Raw genomic sequence first — 6,332 nt, 5'->3', positions numbered from 1 at the left:
GATGCTCTGGAGATGCATCCGAGATGCTCTGGAGAGCCCTTTCTTTCCACAGCAGGAAAAAACCAAACTGCAGGACAGCATACTCCTCTGGAGGGGGTGATGGGTTCACTTTTCCCTACTAAAGTAGGGAAGTACTTGGAACCTCTGGGATGAGGATGCCCATGATGAGGCTTTGACCGTGCAGTTTAGGTGGGAGCATGGGGATCTGGAGGAAAGCCCAAGGGAGCAGCTTTGTCTCCATGCCAGAAACGGACCATGACACCATGTCACCATGTCATTATGGTGGTGGCCAGCAGCAGTGTCCTCTGCGGACACCACCTGCTAGGGAAGGTGTGGTGTGACCCTGTATCATGAGGTACAGGGACCAAAGGGAAGGGGCATATCTGGATGGCACCAGCAAAGTGCAGGAGAACTAGTCTGCCTGGGACATACTGCTCTGACTGCTCTCTGAAAAGCTTTAGCTGAGCAAGCAAGGCTGGGCACCCACAGAAGAGTGATTTTTCTCCCCCATAATTTTCCCATCTCCTGAAATGGAAGACCCAGCTTTCATTTTATTTGCTCCTAATTGTCCTGGCTTGAATTTGAGTGTAGGAGGTTTCTGCTTCTTGTCCTAGGGGGTGATTTAAAATAAAATGATACCAATAAATGGGACCGTGAACAGATGAAGCCAACCCAAGGTAAAGGCCAGCATGCTGCTGCTGCCTGCCATGGGCTGGAAGCATGTGAGGTTGCTGCTGCCATGCTACATCCTCCATGATTACAGCTGCTGTGTGCCTCAGCCCAGCTGGGGTTGGCATTTAAGTGTGTGCACTCCCAGGGCTCCAGCTGGAACAGGCAAGTAATAAGCAAATCCATACTGAACCATGGGGCAGCCTGGCTGGGCGATTGAGGGGTTGTTCTTTTATTCATCTGCAACTCAGCATAATTTTTCACCCTTGCCGTGGGAGGGCTGAGCCTTCCCTGCCTGGATGGATCCCTGGGGCTCAGTGCCATTCTCCAGCAGGACCAACAGCCAAGACCTCGTCTTGCACAAGACAAATATGTGGCAGGAGTCAAAAGAGCCAGAAACCCCTTCATGCAAGAGCTGACAGCTTGCAGGTTGCTTGATTCATCCAGCCTGGACACGCACAGGGCTCCAGCAGCATCCCAGTGTGACCTGCCCTGACCCAGCGGGCTGCAGCACCTCCAGTGACTGAGGCATTGGCCAGGCTTGAACTTCCACTGGCCTGGGGTTAGCTTAGGCAGGATTTAACCCTGACCTTAAAGAGGCCCTGAATGCTGATTCAAATGCTCATCCTCCCTTTGGGACATGTGACTTGAGGGCAACCCAGGAGCACCCTTGAGTAAAGCATCACTGGGCAGAGCACTGGCCACCTCATGACACCGATCACTTCCAACCCAGGAGCAGGCAGAAGAGCCAGACATATGCATGATCCAACACCTGGAAAATCCAGCTGCCCTGATTTATAAAAGCTGCAAGCCCATGTCATCGCTGAAGCCACTCAGGGAGTGTCAGAGGTGTTGGGGACTCTGTAGTCTCAAGGCACTCAAGGTCCTCCAAGGTCCTCATCCAGACTTGTTGGAGTCAGTAGGACTGTAGGAAGAGCAAGCCTTGAGCTGGGGTGCATTCCTTGCCTCCGCACCATGATATGCCTTCTGGGGCACCACCTCTGGTGCATACTCACCCTATGGAGCACATACTCCTCTCTCTGGAGCACACCCCACCCCTATGGAGAACACCCCACCCCCTATGGCTTGTGGCATGAGCCCTTTTGGGGGTGAGGCTGGGCTGCCCTGGGAGGTAACTGCTGCTGCTGGAAACCACAGCCCATGTGGGGAAGGGCAAGCCCTGAGGGAGATGCAAAGGCTGAACTGATCAGGGACGAGGAAGGACCAGGTAGTGGAGGGGCACGGAGTGGCAGGGTGGGCAGGCTCCTCTCCTTGGTTCCATGGTGAAGGTGGAAGATGGGTATCATCAGCCACATTTGAGGGGACCCATCACTGAAATACCACTAAGGATGAGATGGCCCATGGATGTTAACGGGGCAGCAGCTGAGTTCCCCACTCCCTTTTCTGCAGCACAGGCAGGGAGAGAGCAAACCTTTGCCTGCTCTCCTTGCCCCTGAAAGCTGCCTGCTCCCACTGTCGGGCTCTGGCAGAGGTGCTGAAGCTGCCTGGGAGGTGGCAGTGGCAGCGGGTGATGGGGAACTGCCATGCCCGATCCTGCGCCAGCCCCTCGCTGCACGGGCAGTGACCCTGGCTGCCTGCACCCAGGCTGGCAAGGCTACTCCACGCTGAGACACACACCCCAAAATTGCCCTGGGTCAAATTACTGGGCTCATCTCACCAGCTGCTATTTCCTTCTGTCCCAAAGCCAAGCAAGAAGCTTGTAGAAAACAAGAACGTGTCAGTCAAAGGGTGCACTGAGTCAGAAAGCTCCTGGGCTCAGGTCACATGGGGCTGCTCATGGCAATGGGCTCTCTGCAGTGTTCCCAGCTGGGAGGGACACCCCACCCCGGCTGGGTGCTGCTGCGGAAGGTGGCCAACTTCTCCCCTGATGACTCCCCCAAAGTATCTGCCTCCCTGGGCAGCCTTCCCAAGGGGACACCACTGCCTGGCCGAAAGTCAGTTAGCAACCCTGTTTTCAAAAGATGTTTTGGTATCTCCTGGCAGAAAGCTGCTGGTGACCCAAATTCTAAATATAGAAGCAAATCCATTTTTTTGTAATGAATGCAAAACATCTGTACCACGTTCATCTTTGGGAAATAGGTCTTTTTGTCAGAGAAGTGTAAATATAACACCTAGATTTCTTTCAAGTGAGGTCACCTCCTGGCTCTGGTCATTCTCAGAGTGCTCTCATGGTTATTTGCTCTAGGTAAACTCCTCCATGCTCCTTCACTGCTAGAAAGCCACACTCAGAGCCTCCGGCAAATCCCAGGCCTGGGGCTGCAGCTCTTCATGTGATGGACCATCCCCATCTCAGGTGATGGGGAATTCCTCCAGGACAAAAGTGCGGTGTGAAGCCTGCCTGCTGCTTGCTCCTTGGGCAGAGCGGCTGGGGAAGGCCAGTGAGCCAGGCCCCTGTCTCTCCCCCGCACCCCCGGGTGCCATGCGGGTTGTGGGTATCTACTGGCTGCACAAGGAGGTTTCTTGGGGCTAGAGGGCTGTGGCTTCCCTGTAGGTGTGATCGGCATCCATCCCCTCCGCACCTCGCTCAGGCTGGTGTCTCTTGTCCAGCCTCAGCAGCACAGAGCAGCTCCTGCCCACTGAAGAGCACATCGCTGTCCCCATCCCACAGGCATACGAGGTGTCCCCATGGAGGATCTGTCCCCAGCCTTGAAATAATCACAGGTTCCCTGAGTGCCCGGCTCCTCACAGAGTTTGAGGAGCCTCATAGCTCTTCTCCAGCATGGGCTGGATGGGTAGGCAGAGGTCTCCATGCCCACCAGAGGCTGGGAGCCAGTGCCGGCAGTGGAGCAAGGGCAGGTGAAGGCTGCAAAGCCCCGTGCTGGGAGCCATGGGGTCCCAGCCACCAGACAGCAAGTGAGCAAAGGTTGTAACAACTCCAATTTAATGAACACCTAAGCCACACCATGTCCACACAGTCCTGGCTCCTGCAGGGACTGAATCTAACCCTTCACCTGTGTGTGTGTCTGGCCAAGCATGGTTGGGTTTCCCTGCCAGTGTCCCTTTGATGCCAGTGGAGAGGAGGAGAAGGGAAGAGGGAGGAGGCACTGCTGTGGAGTCCCATGGACCTGGGATGGAGTCCACCTGGGCCAGCAAGGTCTTGGGCATCTCTGGGGGAGCAGGGCAGTGGGAGAACCCATGCTGGGCCCTTTACTGATGGATCTTCCTCTGGCCACTAAAACCCAGCAAGACTCCACTGAGATGTCTCAGGGCCTGGTAGTTTTGGCCAGTTTAAGTGAATTTTGAGAAGAGTAAGTAGAGGCAGAGCTGACACCCATGAGCACACCTCCTGTCCCTGGTGCCACTACTCAAGGAGCCAGAGCTGCTCATAAGGAGAGTGATGAGGATTTTTAATGATGTAAAACAGCATATGTTGCCTTTTCTTGATCTAGGACACAGAAAAAACAACTTCAGGCAGGAGCTCCCAGGCAAAGCCATCCCAAGGGACAAGCAGCATGGAGATAGCAGCCTGAGGAGCTGAAGCATGGCAGACACCCAGACACTGGAGATATGGGTTATTGGTGGCACCTCCCAGTCCCCTTCACTGGGGCTGGATGGGTGTCAGGGTTTCTGGGCACACCCCAGGCCCCTGGAGTCGGCACCCCAAGGGCTTACAGTGGAATGGGGGTGGCCGGGACAGGGTGTCCTTCTGGGGAGGAAGAAAGCAGCTTCTGCTCATTTCATTTTCCTGGTCTCTGTTGTTTCATGCAGAGTGTGTGTTTAAGGACTGTCTCTGTACATCACACACGTACCTCTTCATTAACTGCTCTTCCCAGCCTCAAATGATGAGCACACAAATCATAAAATGGTGGCAAGCCACATGGCTCAAATCTATTGTGGCCTGCAGGCACCTGGGAGCTGCGAGGACTTCAGCCTGTTGTTGATCCATACCCCCAGGACATACAGGGCCACGGTTGTGAAATGCTCTGTCATGGTGCTCATCAGTTACCTGTGTGACTCTAGCATCACCAGGAGAAATGACTGAGGCAGTGCTCCCTGGGCCAGGGGAAAAACTCATGCCAGGGATGCCAGGACCACCATCTGCTCAGGATGCAGCGAGGTGACCCCAGGGACCTGCAAAGAAACCAGAGCAGACAGCTGGGGCTGGAAAGACACCCTGGGACACCCTTGCTCAGTCCATCCTGAACGCTGGAGACGTGTTCTTGGAGGGCTTTGCAAAGATCCAGTCATGCTATTATTTCCTGATCTCCTATTTTTTTAGAAGCTTTGGGTAGCTGGACCCAGCATCCTTTTTTTTTTTTAATAAAGGATGGGCAAATAATGAGAGCCCTGACTGATTTGCATGCCATTTGTTGGTGAAACAAAGCACATGCTTTACATGCCGGCCCTGCACCTTGCCAAGAGCTATCAGCGCTGCTTCCCAAAACCTCTTGGGTGAAGCAGAAGCCAACGTGATCACCATCCTATTTTCAACAGTCACCTGAATACAGAGTGCTGCTGGTTACGCACCTGAGCAGCAGAGCCTGAGGTGCCTGCTGGTGTAGCCTCATGCTGTGACATACCAAGGCTACAGCTACCTCTCCATTACCTGCGGGCAGGTGATGTGCAGTCAGCTGCCTGCTCACCCTCTCCAGTGTGACTTTCCTCAGTGACCTGATGGCCAGGGCCATCCAGGAGCCAAAGTCAGGTCATCCCCTTTGTTATGGTGGGTGTCCCTGCATCCTACCCCAGGATGCCACAGAGAAGTCACTGTGGTTTTCTTTCCCTTATTCAGTATCAACTGACACTGCTGTCCCCAGGGACTGAAGAGGGCAGAGGGACATGGACCCCAGCTCAGGGTGGTAGCTTAGTCACTGAGGGCTGAGCAACCACAGCTTCCTGACTGCTGTTCCCTGCACTGGCGAGATTAAAGTCACCATTTCCTGCTGCCACATAGACACGGCTGTCAACCATTGCTTGGGCCCATCCACCACAGCACCCAGAGCCAGGCCCAGCAGCCACCAGCAACCTCTGCTGACTGCTCCAGGCCAGTGCAAAGCTTGCTCCTCTGCTTTATTGTGTTTGCAGCAGCTTCCCCCCAGCAATGAATCACTGCGGCTAAAAACTGCGCTGGGAGGGGGGCTGCCTCCCTTTTTTTTGCAGTAAAAGACCAGGGCAGGGTGCAGCAGAGGCCAAAGCATTTCCCATCCCAATGGGGAGAGAGGGTCATCCCATTAAACCAGCCCTTCTGGGGACATGCCATTGCGAATGGGACCATTTACCCTGGAAGAAGTTTAACCCTAGCAAGATTTGTTCTGATGCATTTATTTATATCCACTCCTGTATGGCAGCGGGATTAAAGGTTGATTTCTGCACTCCTGCTGCAGCCAGTAAGAGCCATGTTGTAATCCCTCCTTGCCAAACAAGTACTAATAACAGCAGCAAAACGAAACCCCTCCAGAAGCACGAGCTGTTGTCTTCAAGCAGGGACCAGACTGGGGGTCAAGTGTGCGTTACGCCCTAACTTCTGGGTGTCTCCTGCAGATGCCTCCACCGCTACGCCCAGCGGCACTAAGCACCTCCAGCTCTTTGTGGCATTAATTGAAAATGCCCTTGTCAGCTGGAAATGCCCTCTACGGACATCCCAAATGAGTGGATTTTCTGCTTAGAAATGTTTCAAGCTTCACGGGCTTCTGGTCCCCTCC

The sequence above is a fragment of the Haliaeetus albicilla genome, chromosome 2, assembly GCF_947461875.1.
Source record: "Haliaeetus albicilla chromosome 2, bHalAlb1.1, whole genome shotgun sequence".
Lineage (NCBI taxonomy): Eukaryota > Metazoa > Chordata > Aves > Accipitriformes > Accipitridae > Haliaeetus > Haliaeetus albicilla.
This window is presented reverse-complemented; position numbering follows the sequence as displayed.